Source organism: Cryptomeria japonica, chromosome 9 (assembly GCF_030272615.1).
Source record: "Cryptomeria japonica chromosome 9, Sugi_1.0, whole genome shotgun sequence".
In the NCBI taxonomy this organism is placed as follows: domain Eukaryota; kingdom Viridiplantae; phylum Streptophyta; class Pinopsida; order Cupressales; family Cupressaceae; genus Cryptomeria; species Cryptomeria japonica.
The window spans coordinates 587,207,509-587,229,465 of record NC_081413.1 but is presented as its reverse complement, the minus strand read 5'-3'; positions in this window follow the sequence as shown (position 1 = coordinate 587,229,465).

Genomic DNA, 21,957 nt, shown 5'->3' with positions numbered 1-21,957 from the left:
AGAATCAGATAAATCACAATCAAAATTATATGGGTGTAAAATATTATATAGTAGTTAAAATGTTTTTAAGTCTCACATTTTCGAAGAGAATTGGTTGACTATATAAATTCTTCGTAGTTTCTTTATCACTTCTGCTTGCAATCAAATCAAAAGTGTGATCTAGAAGTGCCCTTTAATCCATCTGCTAAAACACAACACACCTCCCTAACAATTTCTAAAAAATTACTTAAATTGTTGGAAAATCTCACTATGGAAGCACACTGAGTGTTTCAGTGAACTCATTAGTATGTACATGATTTTCCTCATCAAAACCATTTATCTTGATAAAATGGAATGAAATTTTATTTTCAACCTCGTTTGACCATATCCTCCATATACCTCATGAATGTTGAGTTGAAGTTTAAGAACCTCAACAACAACATTAATTATTTTATTCTTTGCAATCATCCTTAATTTCAAGCAAATCCATTTCTATATGGTTGTTTTTTTGGGTGTAGTCGTTTAACATCATCTCCTAGTTTGATATAGGCCACCACAATCTTTAATAGGTAAATTTGTGATAAAAATTGCACTGCTACAAACAAAACCTAACATTTAAAATGGTAGACAAGGTTGCACAGTTTCACGCTCAAGCTCCTGCCCTGCATGCTACACTATGGCGAGGCTTTAATTTTATACTAGAGACACGTGAAATTGTAAAGGCCTAAAGAAGGTTAAACATCAAAACAACATTATGCTTTACTCCTTTCACCCCACTGCAAGGTGATGTGAAGAAATCTCATTCAAGTTAATTTTGATTGTTCACAATTAGAAGAGATAAACACAAGTTCTTGAATTCAAATATTTCATCCCTCAAACATAATAACAGAGTGACCCATACAAAAGAGTATCTAACTCAAAGCAACACACAGTTCAGACTACCAAAGTACACATGTTGACATACAAAAGTTATACTTAAATACTAGAAAACTTTTATCAGTAAATTTACCTTCCAAGCCAATTCATGATAACAATGGTAAATACATCCATAAATCTAACCTTCTAAGCCAAATTCATTATAAAAAAGTGGAAAATACATTCCACCACAATAAATTCAAACTAATACTGACAACAAAGCATATGAATCAAACAAGAAACCATTAACAGTTTGTGAGTTATACAGTCCAGAGATTTTACACGTAATTTAGTTTGTTCTTTTCCTACAGATGAAAAGAAAACTAAATTTCAAGCAACACATCCATATTTGGAAGCATCTCTTTCTAATAACCTAAACAACCATAAACCTATGACTTAACCCAATTCTATCATTGTAATAACCCACTTAACATAACCCCAAAATGTCAACTGATATTTTTTTAAAAAATATTTATCCCCATTTATTCTTATTTTTGTTTGATTCAACCACATACTCTGGGCATATATCCAAATGGGATAGGCATCCATCCAACCGGGATGGGCATCTAACCATACGGGTTATGTAGTACCCCTTCTCGATCAGACTTTTTTTGGACTTATGTTTGACTTCAGTTGACTGTTCAGTGGATACATTATTGTTATATATGATTCAGACTTTATGCAATGTTATGACATTTTTTAACTTGATGTATAGTGTATGCTTTCATGCAGTATTTCATTACTTTTGTTAAATGAGATTTTTATGGATTACTGACATGGACTGACACATTTACTTTATATGTGCGATGTGTTATTTATATGTTTCATGTTTGCAAGTGTATGGGATGCGAGGGGATGATTTTCATTCACTCACTCTGATGAGACAGGGAACATCATGATTCTCCTTCATCGATGTGTGTGTCATGTCTGTTTATATATTTGTCTATATGCACTTGTGGTTCATTGATGCAGGACATTGCAGGTACAAGTACCGGGTAGGTACGGGGTATCGACTCCCCCTGGTTTCACAGGTTTGAGTGTGCCTTATTTGTCCAATGGGAGTGGAGGAGATAGTTTTTGTACCCTAACTTGACCCGCAGTTACACTCATGTGAGTGTTGTCAGTCAGTCGTCTTTCTCGTTTGACTGGTATGTGAGTCATAGTGCTTTGGTGTTGTTGTTTTGTGATTTGTCATTTGATCATTCCTTGTTTTGTGAGCTCTTGATTATTTGAATGATTGTTAAATTGAGTGAATGATGCTATTTTGCGTTGGCGTGATTAGTTAATTATTATTCTCTTGAGTCTATTGAATTAATTAAATAGATGAAGTTGCTAGATTTAAATGGTTAAATTTGAGTAATATAGAGTGTTAAAGTTCTATTAAATATTGGGAAAAGAAATAAGTAAATGCCTTGCCATTTAAATTTCAAATGCTTATGTTGAAATAAAGTATCATGGAATAGAAAATACAATAAATAAAGGCATTTCCCTTTTCACCTTTTTATATAGCTTTTGGATTTTATATTGTTGAAAAAAAAGAATTGTTTTATAGAAAAAGGTAAATCTGATTTCTTTGACTTTTTAAAATTGCTTATTCTGATTGGTGAAGAAAACTTTTAACCTAGAAAGTTTAGGTTGAATTTTTTTTTTTTCATATATTCCTAGGAGTTCACGGGAAGAGGGGAGGCAAATTTTGAATGCAAAATTTGGAAAACCAATTGGAAGGGGGAACCTGGAGTTAAAATTTGTATGAAAGGTTGGAACTCTTCCACAAATTTTCTTCCTAGATTGCTTTGCAGGTTGGATAGTTTTCTTCTTGTTTTGCAATTAAAAATTTGAATGTTTGAGTTTTCTTCCTGTGTGTTGTTTAAAATTGTGAAATCTCATTAAAGATTCTTGTTGTATGTGGATTTGAAAGAAAGAGTAGTTGTTATTGTATTTTGTTGAATTCAAATCAAATGTGTGCATGTTGAAAGGAAATGGTTCGATTTTGTATTTGTCGTGTGTTGTATGTTCTTGCAAAATTTAGTTCTTGGATTGTTTCCTCTATTTTGTGCGGAAAGGAATAGATTTGGTTTTCTGTGTGATTACATGTTTCTATTTGCCCAAGATTTGGGGTTTATTCTAGCAAAACAAATTGTTAAATTGCCTCTTGCATGATGCAAGGATTCTTCCTATGCAAGAAGAAGTGTAGAAATTAATCAAATCCCTCTTATCTCTTTAAAAAATTTCTGATTTTGCCCATGATCTTTATATATTTGGGGCTTTGTGTTTTATTAATTTACAAAATCTCCTTATTAAAAATATCATGTCAAAAATTGAAATGTTGTGTACTGGTTTTTTTTTCACCAGTAAATGTGAGGTAGGGGATGGTTTAATTTAAATTTAAATTTAAAAAAAAATAATAAACTAGCCCACATGGCAAGCTAATCCCACCACATGGGACGGTAGTGCCTTGCTACCGCGGGTAGCAGCACTACCGGTCGATAGTGACTGCTATCAGTCGGTAGCAGCACTAATGGCGATAGTGCCTGCTATCGGATGGTAGCAGCACTACCGGTAGGTAGTGTCTGTTGCTTTCTGATAGCAACACTACCCGCAGGAGGCTAGGCCACCGCTTGTCTTTATTTTCCCTCCTTCGCGGTGTATGTAAAATGTGTTCGTTTTTTTATATTAATATGATTAAATTATATTTTAGTTTTTTTAATATTAGTTTATTAAATTTATTTGTAATAATGTGTGTGTGTGTGTGTGTGTGTGTGTTTGTGTGTGTGTGTGTGTGTGTGTGTGTGTGTGTGTGTGTGTGTGTGTGTGTGTGTGTGTGTATGTTTAATTTTATTGTCAATCAAGACTTTGGTTATTAAATCAAATTGATAATTTAGATATAATGTAGAAATAGATAATATGTTTTAATATAATTCATATTTTTATTTGTTAAAAATTCAATATGGATTTTGTTACTTTGTTGGAATATTGTTTTGGAAATATATAGCATCGAATGTCATTTTTGAATGATGTATTAAATGCAGGGTATTTTATTTGGTTTTCAATCAATGAATTTGTAAGTGTTTATGATGTTGATATTTTTTAAGATTGTCTGAGTTTGGATTTTGTGAAATTAGCTTTTCTTGCAAAGAGTTATTTGGTTGTTATTTATCGTCTTTGTTCAGCCATCTTGTTGTGGCGTATGTTGTATCTTTTGAGCAAGTGATGTATGATGACCTCATTGTTTTAACCATGTAGTGTTTTTCCTTATGGTTAACCAAGAGTTAGTACATCTTTGTTTTGGCCACTTGTTTTTGAATAGTGGTGTTATGGTTGCCTGCTTCACCATAGGATCCTCGTAGGGTGACCATGTTTGTTTAGTGTCCTATGAGAGAGTGGCTTTCGAGTAGGGGCCTCGCCCAAAGTGGATGGCAGGATAACCCCTCGAAAGTCAAATAATAAGTGATAACCTAATAATTGATTAGGGGGTGGGTAGTTTATAACATTATATAACATATTGTACCTCGTGCATGGTTGAGTGCTCGTATAGGCTCAAGATGTAGTGGGAAGGACTGGAATGGCAAACCGACCACCTTGTCTTCATGAAGGGTTGGTAGGGTCCGCATGAGACTTAGAAGGAGCCGGGGGCTCGAGAAAGGTTACCAAGATAACCCAAGATGGGGTTCGGGACCTATGGAGGCCTACCTAGGGTAACCATCATAAGCTATGCGATGACACTGTAATGCCTCGCTAGGAACCCTAAAGGAAAACAACACAACTAGGCAACTAAAGGGTGAAATTTTTTTTTTAAAAAGATTAAGTGCATTAATTATAACAGTTGCACGTTTGATAACACAACGGAAGTCTAACACATGATTTCCTAAGGGTTACCAATAAAGATTAATTCATAGATTATATTAACACCATGGTTAATACAATTGTCCATTTAATTAGGTAAATTAAATGCTTAAGATTAAAACTACACATACATCTAAATTCCATAATGAAAGAATCAAAGTATTCCAATGCATTTATTTATCCATAAACCATCTATACAAAAGATCAAAGCAACTAAATTAACATACATTCCACTGACATAATATTACAATATCCATAAATACATGGCTTCCAAAATACCACGGAATCCAAAAGTTACAATATTAAGGTTACATAAAAAGTTTGATACAATGACCACAATGTCTCAACTGAACAATGATCATGAACATGAGCTGGTACATGAACCATGAACCAAGAAACACCAGTGAAGCCTTTCCTTGCCTGAAGATACAATCCAAAACATTTGATGGGAAGTGGCACTACCACCCAACCATGGAACCACCCCACCGTGCTAGGAGATAGTAGAAGACCCTCAAGCAAGCAAAATAAGACAAGTACGATAGAACTAGATGACTCCGCAAACATCCATGTGACTCAACTCACAAACACTAGTGACTCTAAGGATAGAGTGTCATCGCATGGATTATGTTGGTTACCCTAGTAGGCCTCCATAGGTATCAGCCCCCATCCTGGGTTATCCTAGTAACCTCTCCCGAACCTCCGGCTCCATCTAAGCCTCGTGTGGACCCTACCAATCCTTTCGTGAAGACAAGGTGACAGGTTTGCCATTCCAGGCCTACTCACCACATCCTGGGCCTATACAAGCACCCAACCATGTGTGAGGCACATTATCTTAATTAATATTTAAACTACCCACCCCCTAATCAATTATTAGGTTATCACTTCTTAACTGACTTTCGAGAGGTTATCCTACCATCCACTTCGGGCGTGGCCCCTGCTCGAAAGCCACTCTCTCATAGGACACTAACAGGAAAAGGTCTCTCTACGAGAACTCTATGGCAAAACTGGCAACCATATCTAATCCTAACAAACCACAGGTGAAGGATACACAATCACTAACCCAGGATTGACCATTTGGAAACCTAACACACAATGGCTCACATCAACAGGGTTATACAACAACACCTGACCAAGGGGTATAACAACATATGACATAATGACAACTCAACCAAAATTGCAACGGGATTAAACTTGATTGCAAATACCATTTACACAAAATCCTAATATAGGCAATCTTTTCTTTAAACAACCAAAAGCATAAAATTCTTGCAATTAAAGATTTTTCCAGAACATAAGAAAATACAACTATATTAATACAAAGAAATCAATGTTGTCATTTGTCCAATAAGGTTAAATAAAATCACATAAAAATTAACCCCCCTAATGTATTTGCAAGCATAAATATAAAATCTTAAATTATAAGCTTTTCTGAAAATAGCTAAATTATGAATTAATTAGCACAGTATTAAAATAATACTTAAATGATATAATGTCCAAAAATTAAAATAAACTTATATATATATATATTAGAAACCAAATTTTATAACTCTGCACAGAAATTTGAGTGTACCATATTTCAGATTGCACTAGAAAAAACCCAGGGAAAGCGAATTTAATTATAACCCCTGCTACCGTACGGTAGCAAGTACTACCGTAGTTAGTACATGCTACCTTACGATAGCATGGGCTACTGCATGGTAGCAGGTACTACCGTAGGTAGCACTGCTACCTTCCGATAGCAGGTGCTACCACCAGTAGCATTGCTACCTTGCGGTAGCAGGTACTACCGCCGGTAGTACTGCTACCGAAAGTTTTTTTTTTTAATTATATCTATTTTTTAAAAAGGTTCAATAACCTAAATAAAACATTAAATTTAAATAGCCTAAAATATTGAAATTTCAATAACTTAATAATATTAAATTTCAATAACTTAATAATATTAAATTTCAATAACTTAATTTATTTCCAGGGAATCTAATTAATATAAATTAATTAATACAGATTTTCCCATACACTTAATAACTACTAGATTTAATTCCCAAATAATTTTACAACTAAATATACAGAGATGCACAAATATTCATAAAGAATAGCCATAGCAAAATATCGAATCCAATACCAAACCAAAGGACATTTTCTCTAGCAAAACCATTTCTCCCAAATCTTGCAATTTTCATGCACAGTAAAACATCTTGGCAAAATTTGTCAAAATAACTTTTCCTAATTTTCTCAAAATTTTAATCTACAACCACCCAGAAACCAACTTCTTTCCATAAACTAGAAACTAATTTCAAGAACGGACTTTAACTAAGAACAAGAAATAACCAGAAAGGATTTTGGATTTGACAAATATTTTAACGCACACATCATTCAGAAAGAGGGAAGAAATAAATTATTTTCTTTAAAAACAACTAGAAGAAACCACCCAACCTGGTATAGCTTTCCTCGAAGAACTTTGTAGGAGAGATTCAATCCTTCAACAAGCTTCCAATAATTTTTATTCACCAAAATCTAAGCTTCCAATAATTTTTCTTCACCAAAATCTCTGCCTCTTTCCCGTGACTTCCAAAATAAAAAGATATCTTCCCCTTTTAAACTAAAATTATAGGTTGCATATATTTTTCCCCAAAAACCCTAATATTTAATTTTAGTAATTAAAAGCAATTTTATTTTTCTTTTCTAATTCCTAACAAAGGAATAAATTAACATGCAATAAGCAAAAATCATTTTTTTCTTTTCTTTTCTCATGCAAATTAATTAATTTCCTAAAACAGGAATTAAACCAATACTTTAATTCTAATTTATTATTTTATTCATTTATTTATTTATTCTGTTATTCTTTTATTTATTTAAAATTCTAGGAAACAATAAATGAAATTAATCTAATTTATTTTTCACTAAAATTTAAATAAAATATATTTCTAATATCATGCAGCTTGCAACTTAATTTAATAACTTCTTTTAATTAATTAAATTAATAATCTCAATGCATAAAATACATAATTCAAAAATACCAACTATGAGATAACTCCATAAATTTAATTAATTAATTAAATCCACTAAAACACACAAACTGAACAAACCCCAAGCAAAGACTCGGAAAAAGTCAAACGACAATACACAAAGGCCAAACAAACTGACAGGACAACCAACTGACGACACTCACAAGAGTGTAACTGGTTAAAATAGGGTCAACTACTACCTCCTCCACTTCCATCAAACAAATATAAGGCACGCTCAAACCTGTGAAGCCAGGTGGAGACGATACCCCGTAGCTACTCGGTACTTGTACCTGCAATATCCTGCATCACCGAACCACACACATATATATACAATATAGAAAACATGGCATGCACACCGATGAACGAGAATCGCAAGGTTCCCTGTCTCACCAGAGTGAGTGAAGGAAAATCATCCCCTTGCATCCAATACACTCGCAAACACGCAACATATAATTTTCACATTGCATAGATAAAGTAAAGTGTCAGTATATAGCAATAATCCATAAAATGCCATAAATCATGAGTACTGAAATATTGCAAATAAATTATGCATCTCATATCCAGATAAAGCATGAAATAATGTCATATAAGTTTGAATAACACAACATGGTAATGTATCCACTGAAAGTAAACAATAGTAAAATATGAGTCTAATAAGTTCAAACGAGGAGAGGTACTACAGACACTCTCTCTTTAGGGTCACTAGTGTATTGTGATGTTGAGTTCACCTAGAATATTGTGGAGCCATATTGTACAGTCATGGAGTCATTTTGTTCAGTCGTCCATGTCTTTCTTATGCTTGCTTGTGGGTCCTCTGCTATCTCCTAGCACTGTGGGGTGATTCCATTTTGGGATCACATGGTCGGGTGGTAGTGCGACTTTCCATCGGATGTTCTTATTCATACCTTCATGCGAGGAATGGCTTCGCGGGTGTTCCTGTGGTTCGTGACTCATGCTCTATCTCATGTTGGAGATTGTTGTTCTTTGGAGACCTATGTGGTCAATTGTATCAATGAATTTATGTAACCTTGTAATTTGGTTAAGATGTTAACTTTATATGTATTATTGGAAGCCATGTATTTTATGATCAATGTAATCATAGTTTTGGATGTTATGTATCAGCTATCTATATGATTTGTGTAAATGCTTTATTGAAGAGAAAATTATATTGTATCCTTTCAATCTTTCAATGGTGTAATATGTTATTGTATATGGCTTATTTTGTTCTATGAGTAATGGATGGTTAATTGGATTTATCGTAATTATGGAATTTAACTTTTAGTTTAATTCTTCATTGGTAACCCTTTAGGAATTCTGGTGTTGGTCTTTCGCTTGTGTTATTATTGTGCAATGTAGTAATTAATGCACTTAATGTGATTGATACTTTTAAAAATAAATATGTCACCCTTAGTTGTTGGTTTTCCTTTGGGGTTCTTGGTGGGGCATTAGAGGTTAGGCATCTGTCCATACTGGACAGGTAGTTTCATCTATCCAATTCGGGATAGGCATCTACCCAAATGGGGTAGGCATCTATTCATAAAGAATAGGGAGTGCTCTGACTAGAGACTTTGGACTCATTGAGACCATATGGGTCTTGAGTCACTCTCTAAAGACTACAGTCCTCTACTAGGAGTGCACCGAGGTCGCCCTCCTTAGGAATAAATAAAATAAAATAATATAAGCTTGAGCTCTGCCTCAGAATTTGGCCTAAAGCCTCAGGAAGTCAAGCAAATCCATACGGGATTCCTTCTGAGTATGCGTTGAAATACTTTTTAATCTTCCAATTAGTGTTTCTATATCCTTCGATTGAAGAACTATGGACCTTTGAAATCGTGATCAATTTACCCATAACCAAATCCTAATTCCCATCCCCAAACGCCTGAGTACAAGGGACAACATCTTCCCTAGAATGCCTACATACCCGTTTCGGCACGGGATCAAGGCATAAGGTATGTAGTTCTAGTTTATAACTATGGTTTAATGTAAATTGTTTGGTGGGTACACAACCTTTTCTAGGGTCAATGTCCTAGACAATTTCTCTGCAGTTTCTACCCACGATGGTAGCTCTATAGCAAAAAGGCTTAAGGTGGCCTTTTGCTTGTGTCCTAAAAAAACTAAGTCCTATTTCCTATTAAATATGTCACCCTTGATCCGTTATCATCCATTGAATTTCATCAAGATAAAACAAATTTCAAAAATCATCACACACAACCAAACCCCAATGGGGTTTTCTAAGGTTTTAACTGAGTGGATGTCATTTCATTTAAAATTTATCTTTTTATATTATCGATCCAAGGGGGATTACGCACCCCTTGGATTTTAACTTCCAAATGACCCTTATTTCTCCCCGATGATTTATAGGGACAATGCCACAAACGTCGTTGTTGCAGCTTTTTTAGGCGTTAAATGCAACAATTCAACATGACAACATTACCCGTAAGCGTGACCCAGAGGCACCATAGATACCGAACACTGCTAAGTTTTTTGTTTCATCTCCTCTTGTTTAGTTATCTAACTAAGAAATATGAAACTTACTCTATTATATGAAAAAGGATCTAATCACTCAAATGCTTTTAAACTTAAAGTAAATCAATTCTCTTGTAGGTATTATTGGCTTTAAAATGAATCTATGATGATTAAATGTAAAGTATTGAACTTGATTAAAAATTAAAACTATAATAATAATTCAATCACTTGAAAAATAATGTCCGATTGAAATGAAGACTATTGTAATAAATCAAATTTACATTAAAAGTACTATTGTTTCATAATTGAAACTATAATAATAATTCAAATTATGTAGTAAAACTATGATAATACACCAACTACATGAGGATAATAATATTTTCTTAAGCAATAAAACTATTTATATGTTTTAAAAGAATATCTATTTAATAATTAAACTTTAAAACTTGAATGAAAAACTAAAAATACAAATTATTTCTTCGGGACAAAAAATGTGAAGCCTGGAATTGAACCTGATACAAAATAACTTACAAAATGATTCTAATTGCTCATAAGATACTAATTTTTTTTGGAAGAAAAATAATGTAATAATAAAAATAATTACTAGCATAGTCTAACTACTTTGCAACAAATTCAAATACTTTTTTTTTTTTTTTTATCGGTAAGAGGTCGTAGCCAAATAAATTTATTAATCAAAATTAATTTTTTACATCACTCCACTCGTGTGGGCACCGGTAGGAAAGAGTGGAGGTGAGAAAACCTCCAGCCTTGCCCGGGACCGTAGTCCAGATAGTTCTACATCTAATTACAATAAGCATAGATTCAGAATAATACAATAACACCCCGGGCTAGGGTGAGCAAGTGGGAAGATATTTTCTTTCCCTTATAGGCCCATATTACTATTTTTCAATTGTCACTGTTCTCCTTGTGCTGAGTTTAAGAGTTTGAGCCTTGATTGCATGTAGTCTTTTGTCATTTTAGCAGCTTTCATCCTATCATTTGTTCAAAATGGCCCTACATCTCCTGCATGGTTAGTTTTCAAAACACTTGCCCAGATTGTTAGTCACATGTAGTGTTCCAACGTGATTTGACATCCTTCTCTGATGTTTCTAAATTCTTAACCTCATATATAAAGTCATTAGTATGGCATATTCATAAACAGAGTTTCTAGGTAATTTCCATTTTAAGAAGTGATCATCCATAGTTATTAATCACTTGTTTACCACCTTTTGCTTATGTACCCGGATGCTATCCCTGAAAATGGATGATATCCAGGATACAATAACAAAAGGGGGTAAATGGGACTTTTGTCTTGCTTGAGTCCAGCTGAGGGTAATAGAGGTAGATGAGTTTTATGGTAGAATTTAACCTACATTCTTTACTCAAAATATTTTGCATGCAAGCCACATATTACCTGCAATCTATGGAGTGTCAGATAACCATTCAATTATAGAAAGCTCAGCAACAAATATCAAATGAGTATATGGCAGGGCACTTGGGGGTTACAAATGATTTTCTTAGCTCCTATAAGCCAACACATGTAGAAAATGAGGGCTTTTATTTTACCGAAATGGTACACCTGTTGAATCGAAGAAACCTATCGATGTTTCATCAATAAGATGATTTATTGAATAGACTTGGGCGTTGATGAACTTCAAAAGGGACTTACCACAAGCGTTATTTTTCATCGATAGAAGGTTATCAAAGAAATCAAAGGAGGTTTCATCGATGAAGCAAGGCTACTGAAGAAACTGCAGTATCGGTAGGACGTGTAATGAATTCACCGAAGAAGATAGATCTACCAAAAGATGAGATCAAAGAAACTGTGGAAGGTTTCATCGATAGGAGAGTTAGAGAGAAGAAGGGTGTCGAAGAGATACTAAAGCTATTGGCCAATAGAGACAATTTCATCAAAAGATAAAAGGTCGATAAAATATAAGAGAGTTTCATCGATATAAAAAGGGTATCGAAGGAAAGTGGACACCGATGAACCTAAGAGGGGCTCATCGAAAGCATAGATTCCACCGAAAGAGGATATCGAAGAAAGCAGAGACAATTTTCATTGACAAGAAAAGGCTTCCGAGGAAATAATGCCATCGGCTCAACATGAAGGAAACTTACCGAAAGAAGTGTTCTCATCGAAAGAATGATAACGATCAAACAAAAAGATATCGATAATAATATGAGTTTCGAGGAGGCTAAAAGGTATGTTACCAATGAGTGTGGTTTTACTGATGTAACTTTATTGAGGAAGATTACTAATGAGCTCATCGATGAAAGATGATAGTGGAAGCAAATCAACAAAAGACAGATGGCCTCGATGAAACAATAGACCCATTCATCGACGGAGTGTAGTGATGTCGATAGAAAAGGTGTTTCAATGGAGGGATAAAGGAAGTTACCGAAGCCCAAGGTTTCTTCGACATAAGACCCAACGATGTCTCATCGATATAAAAAGGGATTTGAAGAAACCTATCATGTTTCATTGATAAGATGATTTATTGAATAGACTCGGGCCTCGATGAACATCAAAAGGGACTTATCAAAAGTATTATTTTCATCGATAGAAGGTATATCGATGAAACCAAAGGAGGTTTCATCGATGAAGCAAGGCTAATGAAGAAATTTCGGTATCAGTAGGATATGTAATGAATACAACAAAGAAGATAGTTCTACCGAAATGATGAAATCGAAGAAACTGGGGAACATTTCATCAATAAGATTGTTCAAGAAAAGAAGGGTGTCGAAGAGATGCTAAAGTTATTGGCTGGTAGTGACATTTTCATTGAAAGATATAAGGTTGATGAAACATAAGAGAGTTTCATCGATATAAAGAGGGTAGTGAAGGAAAAGGAACACCGATGAACCTAAGAGGGACTCAACGAAAGCATTGATTCCAACGAAAGAGGCTATTGAAGAAAGCAAAGACGGTTTTCATCGACAGGAAAAGGCTTCCGAGGAAATAATACCATCGGAGCAATATGAAGGAAACTTACTGAAAGAAGTGTTCTTATCGAAAGAATGATCATGATCAAATAGAAGGAGGCTACATCGATAAAAGATATCGATAAGAATATGAGTTTCGAGGAAGCTAAAAAGCATGTTACCGATGTGTGTGGTTTTACTGATGCAACTTTATCGAGGAAGATTATGAATGAGCTCATCAATGGGTGATGATAGTGAAGCAAATCATCAAAAGAAAGATGGCCTCGATGAAAAAATAGACCCATTCATCGACGGAATGTAGTGATGTTGATAGAAAAAGTGTTTCAATGGAAGGATAAATGAAATACCGAAGCCCAAGGTTTCTTCGACATGAGACCCAATGATGTCTCATCGATATAAAAAGGGTTTCAAAAGAAAGGAAACACTAATGAACTTCAGAAAGGACTCAACGGAGATAGTAATTTCATCGATAAAAAGATATCGAGGAAAGTGGAGATGGTTTTCATCGACGGGAAAAGGTATTCGAGGAGATAATACCATCGGTGCAAAGGGACTCACCCAAAGAAACATTCACGTCAAAGGAATAAGGTCGATCAGACAAAAGGCAATTTCATTGATAAAAAATATTGATGAGGAAATAGGTTTCGAGGAGGCTAAAAGGCATGTCTCTAATATGCATTGTTTCGCCGATACAACTTTATTGGTGGAAGAAGTATTCGGTGAGACAATAGATCCATTCAACGACGGGGCATTGATATCAATGGAAGAAGCATTTCAGTGGAGAAATAAAGGAGGTCACCGAAGCCCAAGGTTTCATCAACATAAAACCCAATGGATATCAAATAGGAAGCAGTGAGGAGACAGCCCTATCGACCGAAAATAATATATCAATGAATGAAGGAAATACGTGATTGAAGTGATATTCGGAACAAAAGTGTTAGTTAATGGTTTATGTTGAGAAGCCAATATTTAAACTGAATGTTTGTCTGAGTATCTATACAAAAATACAGGGGGTGGGAAGAGGAATAAATAAGGGGGTTAAAATAGAGTCTGGGCAAGAGAAACATAAGGGGATGAAAGGAGGAACATGCTAATGACAACTTAGGACACGAAAACAAAATAGGGGGTTTCCTTAAGGTGGCACAGATAGGAGATTGATGCCATCTGCTCCCAAGTTGGCCAACTCATCCGCTCTTTTATTTTCCTCCCTATAAATATGATTGATTGTGAACCTATCGAAATCTCTGCATAGGTCAAGAGCTTTTGACAACAAAGTATTTAGTCTCCAATTAGGCATACTACCTTTCCTCAGAGCATTGACAATTATAGCCGAATCTCCTTCAATTTCCAAGTTCTTAACTCCTAGTTTCTTGCATAAATGTGGACCCTCAACCAGGGCCATAAGTTCCGCCCAATTATTGGTGTTGATGCCAACTGGAGAGGCAAGGGTTGCTAGTTCCTTGCCTTCCCAGTTATGAACAACACATCTTATCCCTACTTGCCCTGGGTTGCCACGGGATGCCCCATCAAAGTTTAGCTTCATCCAACCTTTGCCTAGGGGCTGCCATCTGCATGCATCCCTTGATCGAAGACTTGCAATAGGACCAACTCCTACATAGGGAGGAAAGGATAATCCTTCCCATCATTTTTTCATTTTTTCATCCCAATAAGTGATAGAGGAATTCTTCAATGTGTCTGATGATAGTCGGTTGTTAATGAGCTCAGTGATAGCTGACTCTATCCTATTAATGATTCTGGGAGCCTCTAGCTTTTCATTCTTAAAGAGATGTCTATTTCTCTCCTTCCATAGTTCCCACATTATGGAAGAAGGAAGGGTTGTCCATAAACCTTCAAAGAGATAGCCATGCCTGAGGAGGGGCCATGCCTTGAGCATTCCAAAGATGGTGTGGGGGAAGGCTGCAGACCATTCAAGTTTGTTGGTGAACCAGATCCAACGTTTGTGAGCAAAGGGGCAGTTAAGGAGGATATGATTAGTGTCTTCCTCATCTGCCTTGTAAAGAGGACATCTACTAGGGGCCTCATACCCCATTCTTCTAAATTTGTTCGTAGTTAAGAGCTTGTTCAGAACCGCAAGCTAGGAGAAGATACCCGCCTTAGGTAGACAGTATTTATCCTAGCAAAGTTTCAAGGGAATCTCAGTCATAGGTCTTATAAACGATTTGGAGATAAGAGAGTACCCATCCTTGGAGTTGTATTCTCCTCTTAGGGAGCCATCCCAAATGAGCTTGTCCTCATTATGACCTAAGGCAATATTCCTTGATTTGAGAATTTTCATAAGTTTTTGTTTATCTCTTACCAGGATATCCTCATCTTCTTTCTCGATCCACTGCCAACTGACCCCATTTTCTGAGGGGGAGATATAGTTGTTTAATAGTGGTCCTCTATGTGATTCAAGAAGGATACGAGTAGAACCAAATTCATGGATATTATCGATAGCCTTATATCCACCCCAAGAATCTGACCAAAAAAGCGCTTTATCCCTGGACCCCAGGTTCCAAGTAAGTTTGTCAGAGATAGTCCTCTTGCAGTCTAAAATAAAATTCCATAGGCAGGACCCTCTGGGAGGGTTGGTTTCTCTGAATATTTGGATAGGATTCCCTCCATTAAGATATTTGTGGTGCAGCAAGCGAGCCCATTTGAGGTGGGGGGTTCTGAACATCCTCCAAACCAACTTGGCACCCAAGGCTTTGCCCTGATCATGAAGGTTTTTAATGCCAACTCCTTCTTCTTCTTTAGGTTTGCATATCTTGTCCCAAGATATGAGTGATATTTTGCGATTGTCATTAGCACCTTGCCAAAAGAAAGTACTGAGATGCTTATTAAGCTCTGTAAGTTTAGAAGAAGATAAATGTTAATAGGAGAGCTGGTAAATGGGCATAGCTGACAAGACCGATCTAACCAAGGTTGTTCTACCTGCAAATGAGAGCCATTTTCCTTTCCAAGTGTTAATCCTGGACTTGATTTTATCCACCAAGTTGTCCCATAATTTTGAGGGTCTTCTACCCTTGTCAAGGGGAATGCCTAGGTATTTGCAAGGAAGAGTTCCTTCAATAATCTCCAGGACATTGCTGATCACTTTTCCTGAGGGGTCTATGTTGAACATAAAAACTATAGACTTGGCAAGATTCACCTCTTGACTCGAGGCTAGCATATAGGAATTAAGGATGCCTTTGAAGGCTCTCGCTTCCTTTAAACTTCCCTGCCCAAAAAGCATTGTGTTGTCGACAAATTGCTGGTCCGTAAAGGAAGGGAGGTCATTGGTAATGGGGATTCCTTGGATCCCACCTTCCTCTTTGGCCTTAGAGATGGATCTACCTAGGGCTTCAGCCATGATGATGAAGAGGAAGGCGGACATAGGATCTCCTTGCCTGAGCCCTCTTGAGCTGCTAAAGAAACCTTCCAGAGAACCATTAACCAAGACCGAGAATTTGGGGGTGGATATACATTCAAAGATTAGGTTGATCTAGGATTTGTAAAATCCAAAGGCCTCCAAGCATTTGCATAGGAAGCACCAGTCAACTTTATCGTAAGCTTTTCTTATGTCTAATTTGACTAGCATACTTGGTGCCCTAATGAGCTGGACTGAATGAATGGCTTCTTGGGCTATAATAACCCCATCATAGATTGATCTATCTACTATGAAGCCAGTTTGTTCTTCACTAATGATAATGGGGAGAAGATTCTGGAGTCTGGCTGCTAGGGTTTTGGTTAAGAGTTTGTACAGAGTGTTGCAGAGGGCTAGTGGTCTGAAGTCATTAAAGCTTTCAGAATTCTCTTTTTTGGGGATGATAGCTAAGAAGGTATTGTTGATTTCTTTGAGAATCTTACCAGAGTTCCTAATACCTTCTAAGGCGTCTATGATCTCTGTCCCCATAAAACCCCAACATTTCTGGAAAAAGCTAGTGGGAAAGTCCTCCGGGCCCGGGGCCTTATTGGGATTCATCTTCATAAGGATAGATTTAACCTCCTCCTCAGAGAATTTCTTTGACAGTATTTTGTTGTGGTCATCGTTAATGAGTTTTGGAAGATTCTTGATAATATTGAGTTGGCCTCTAAGGTTGGGGCCTTCAATATTGTTTAAGATTTTATCAAAAAACCTTGTTGCCTCGAAGGCAACATCATTCGATTCAGACAGGATGGAACCCTGGCAGTTCTTAATTTTTGAAATTTGATTGACCCATCTCCTCTGCTTAGTGCTATTGTGGAAGAACTTAGTATTTCGGTCACCATCACTCAACCAAGTCTCCCTCGATTTTTGTTTCCAAAAGATCTCTTCATTTGAGAGTATCTTTTCATTTTCAAAGAGTAGAGCCTTTTCTTTGAGGAAGAGATGCTCATCCATCCCCTTCTCAAGAACCTCAATGTTAACATTCTTAAAATCATTTTCTATTAGGAGTTTTTTATCAAAAATATTTCCAAAATTAGTCCTATTCCATTCTAAGATCTTCCTTTTGATAAGCTTTAACTTGCTTGTGCTAATAAACATCTTTGAACTAGAGAAAACAGAGTTTCTCCACCAGTTCTCAATTAAGTTTTAAAAGTTATCATCTCTGAACCACATGCTCTCAAATTTGAAGGGACATTTTTTAGGGGAGTGGTCAGATAATAAGGTTAGTTAGAGTGGGAAATGGTCAGATCTTGCTAAAGGGAGGGGTTTTGCATTTAGGGTAAAGTTAAGCTCTGAGAGCCCTCCATGGATAAAGAACCTATCTAGTTTCTCAGCAATGTTGCAGAAACCAAGCCTTCTGTTGTTCCAGGTGAAGGCATTATTTTTCGTCTGGATTTCCAACCGGGAGCTCCTATTGATCCAATGATTGAAATCTCTAGCCGCTGGAGGAAGTTTGTTTCTACCTCCTCTTTTGTCTGCTACCTTAGTGATAGCATTGAAATCTCCCTCAATGATGCATACATCATTTGGGAAACTTCTGAGGAAAGACTCCAGTTCCACCCACACCCTAGCCTTTTCCCTATTTTGGATAGGACCGTAAACATTAATCAATTTGAATCTTAGGTTATTTTTATAACTTACTACTTCTCCTCCCATCAAATTTTGCTTAATCTCTAAAGGTGTAAACGAGATGAATCTAGAGTCCCAAATGATGGCTAAGCCGCCAAAGGCCCCTGTAGCAGAGGAGTGCATTAGCTGTCTAACACCCAGTTTTTTATCGAAAAGGGATATCTCAGAGGAGTTAATTTTAGTTTCTTGGATTAACATTATATCTGGTTTAGAATCAGAGATGCAACACTTTAAGATGCGTTGTTTTTTAGGGGCATTCAGACCCCTAACATTCCATGTTATGATTTTCATGGCTCTGTGGGGAGGAACTTCCCCTCCCCTACATTAAAAAGAGTAGATATTTTAGACTGACCCTTGGCATGTCCATCCTTTGATCTTATTTCAGAAAGGGATCTCCTGCCTCTTCTCTTACTATGTTTAGCATAGTTAGGAGAGTCCTTACTTCTATCAGAGCTAAGAATACCTAGAGTATTTGGGTTATCATTTTCTAAGTTATCTAATGCTATAAATAATTCACCTGTTTCTAGGTTGGCTCTGGTAACATCCACTAGATTTTTGATTAAAAGATCCCTTTGTCTTTCCAACTCCTCATCATCACAAATTTCAGCAACCAATTGATCCATGAGGTCGTTTACTACTTCTTCCCCTACAAAATTGGCAATGTTGTTAACTTCCCTAGCCACTTGATCACTCTCAGATTCTACAATTGAATCAGAAATAGCCTTCAAAGGTGGAGGGCGAGCCTCTACCTCCTCAAGGCCCTCCAATCTTGAGGCTAGAGAGATTGGATGATCCTACAAGGATACCATTCCTGGATCCGGGGAAAGCCTATCCATTACTGTTGATTGCTCAGGGGAAATTAGTTTCATTAAAGGGGGAGATCCCAAGAGACTCAACTTCTTTGGAGGGATGAGAGAGCTAGATGATGACATATTTGTCAGACCAAGCTGCTCTATCTGAGGGATAACCTCATTGATTTCACCTTCTTCCAGATCTCGATCCTTGAGAAGAGAGTCAGCTATAGGTGAATTTATAGTAAACAGTGGAGGAAGAGGGGAGGGAGGGGGCTTAATAGGTGAGCTATGAGGATATGGGTCTGTGGTGAGATGATTAGGGTTAATATCAATCTTATAGCCCTCTAGGGTGAAACCCCCTCCTTCCACGGATCTGAATGGTGCGCCATTAGACTTAAGCAACGATTCAGGGAAGGTTTTCTTGAAGGGGATCTTCCTTGGCTTAGAATCTTCAAAGGGACCATTATAAAAGGGTAATTCTAGGGTTAAACAAGATTTATCGCATTTCAGAGTTATAGGCTCTAAAGATTTAATGTTGATATTCATATTAACGATTAAGAGCTGGTTAAAGAAGCTTAGAGCTGATTTTTTTACTTCTACAAATTTACCTATTTCGTTACCTATTATTCTTAAAAAGTCATTATTTCGCAATTCTATAGGAAATTTATCAAGTGAAATTGCTCTGTTAACCATGCAGGAATTGAATTGGGATGGGAGAAAGAGAGGTTGCCAATCCCAGCAATCAAACCCTAGACCCTTAAATGATAATATATCCCCGTTTAGCAATGAATCTCTCAAATTCTTATTACCACATTCAAATAGCTAAGAAACTATCAAGAAGGATGTCAATTGTTACTTGGTTATTTTAGGAGGACAACACCTAGTTGGCAATTTGTTCAGACAGGATCCCCCAACCTTTCCACCAAGCAAAGATCATTATGTTACTGCAATGCATTTGATACCTGGCTTGGGTATGATTATCAATTTCAATGACCAACCTGTTAGGGGTAGCTAGGGAATTTGAAGGTAGATTCGACAATGGGTGCTTGACTTCCTTAGAATTGTGACATCCAGGGGTTTCCATATCCTCTGATAATTTACCTAGAGATTTTCATGGAGGGATAGTATGGAAAGCAGAGGATCTCTTTGTCTGGTTAGGTTTTACAAAACCTTCCTCCCTGCAATTATTGGAAATCCATTTGTGGCCATTTGGTAGCCTTAAAGCCCTTTTATTTCTATGGCTCACCAAATGCCAGTCCAGATCCCAACCCTTGTAAAGAGGGGGGGGAGCCCTAACCTCATTAACCAGAGAGTATTTTGTTTTTGCAAAGAAGGCCTCTTGATCGCGGGTCCTAGAAATGCCCCTCCCAAGATCCTCAATCCCAGAGTTATTAGCCAAAACAACAAATCGATTTGCAGAGCCTCTGTAATTTCCCCGCGGCGGATAAGAACGCTCTAAAAAGGAAGTTGATGCGTTGCATCGCATTTTCACACGCAATGTATTTATATAAATATATTATAATATAGTAATTAAATTAAATTAAAAATTATAAAAATATAATAATATTTAAAAAAAAAATCCAATAACAAATTCAAATACTTGAAAATAATGAAAATATGCAATTAATTATTTTAAAATGAATTATCTACTCATTGGGTATTATTTACAATAAAGTTTGAAAATGAAACTATTTACTTGTAGAGTGCTATTGAGTACTATCTCCTTAGTAGGAACTATGAAATGATTAACTATATAGTTGAAGGGTACTTTTCTCATTTCTCTTTTGAAAATGATCTAGTTACTTTTGTTTTCCAACTAATACTAAAAGACCTTATTATTTGAGAGATAAAACTCTATACATCATATTTCTTCAAATGCATATAAAAGCTAATTAAAATGAGCTAATACCTATATCTATATAAATACATGGTAAACATTTTAAATTAGTAAGGACTAAAAACTCATCGAGATTCTAGATTCCTTTCCTTAAATCCTTCATACTCTTAGAACTAAATACTAAATACCTCTAAAAAAATATAATTGATAAGACAAAGTAATCTAACTTTATTGCCTATAAAAGATAACCTTATCAAATTCAAATTATGAACAAAGAATTAATGATTTTCTCCTAAAATGTATTATAAGAATTTTTTTTAAAAAGAGGACTTATTCATGGATATTATTAATCTTTCTAAGGGGTTGTTCGAGGTAGGTTTCTTTATAAGGCTCACTTGATTAATAATATATTGACCCAATATTCTAGGACAACTAAGTTCCATTAATCTCTTTAAAAACTAGAATAATTCCTACTCTTTTACTAATAAACCTTATTGTATATCTCTTTGTTTGAATTTTCTTTTTCTATCATCAAAGTAGTTATTGTCAACAAATCATCAATAATATCATCTAAATATTTGATCAAACTAATATCTTAAATATGACACGATATTTAATACTTATTTACTCATATTGAGCTAATTCTAAATGAATAAAATGGTTTACACCATTTAATTTACTTACTTAATAGTTACTCATATCGAATCTGAAATCAACTATTTAAATTTAATTTACTTAGTAATGAAGGTTTCTATAACTCTTAAAGTGGCTACTAAAAATTTATTCAATTGCTTGCAAATAAATTAATTTGTGCGTTCAAAGATGATGTAATTACTTTCATGCAAAAATCAAGCAACTCGACAATTAGATATAAAAAAAAAAAGGTTTAAAAACCAAAATATAAAATTTCTAAATAGTCATTACTTTTTTGAAGGTCCTATTTCTAATCATATCTCTTTATCAAGTCTTTTAAAAGAAATTTTTTAGAGTTGGAGGAAATGAATAAACCACATTCAAATTGAATTTTTTTATCTTATAGCTTTTCTCTTAAAATCGGATTTACTTTCTACTTCTTTTAATTTATCAGTAAATATTTCATAAATAGACCTCTTCAAACTAATAATTCATCAACTAAGT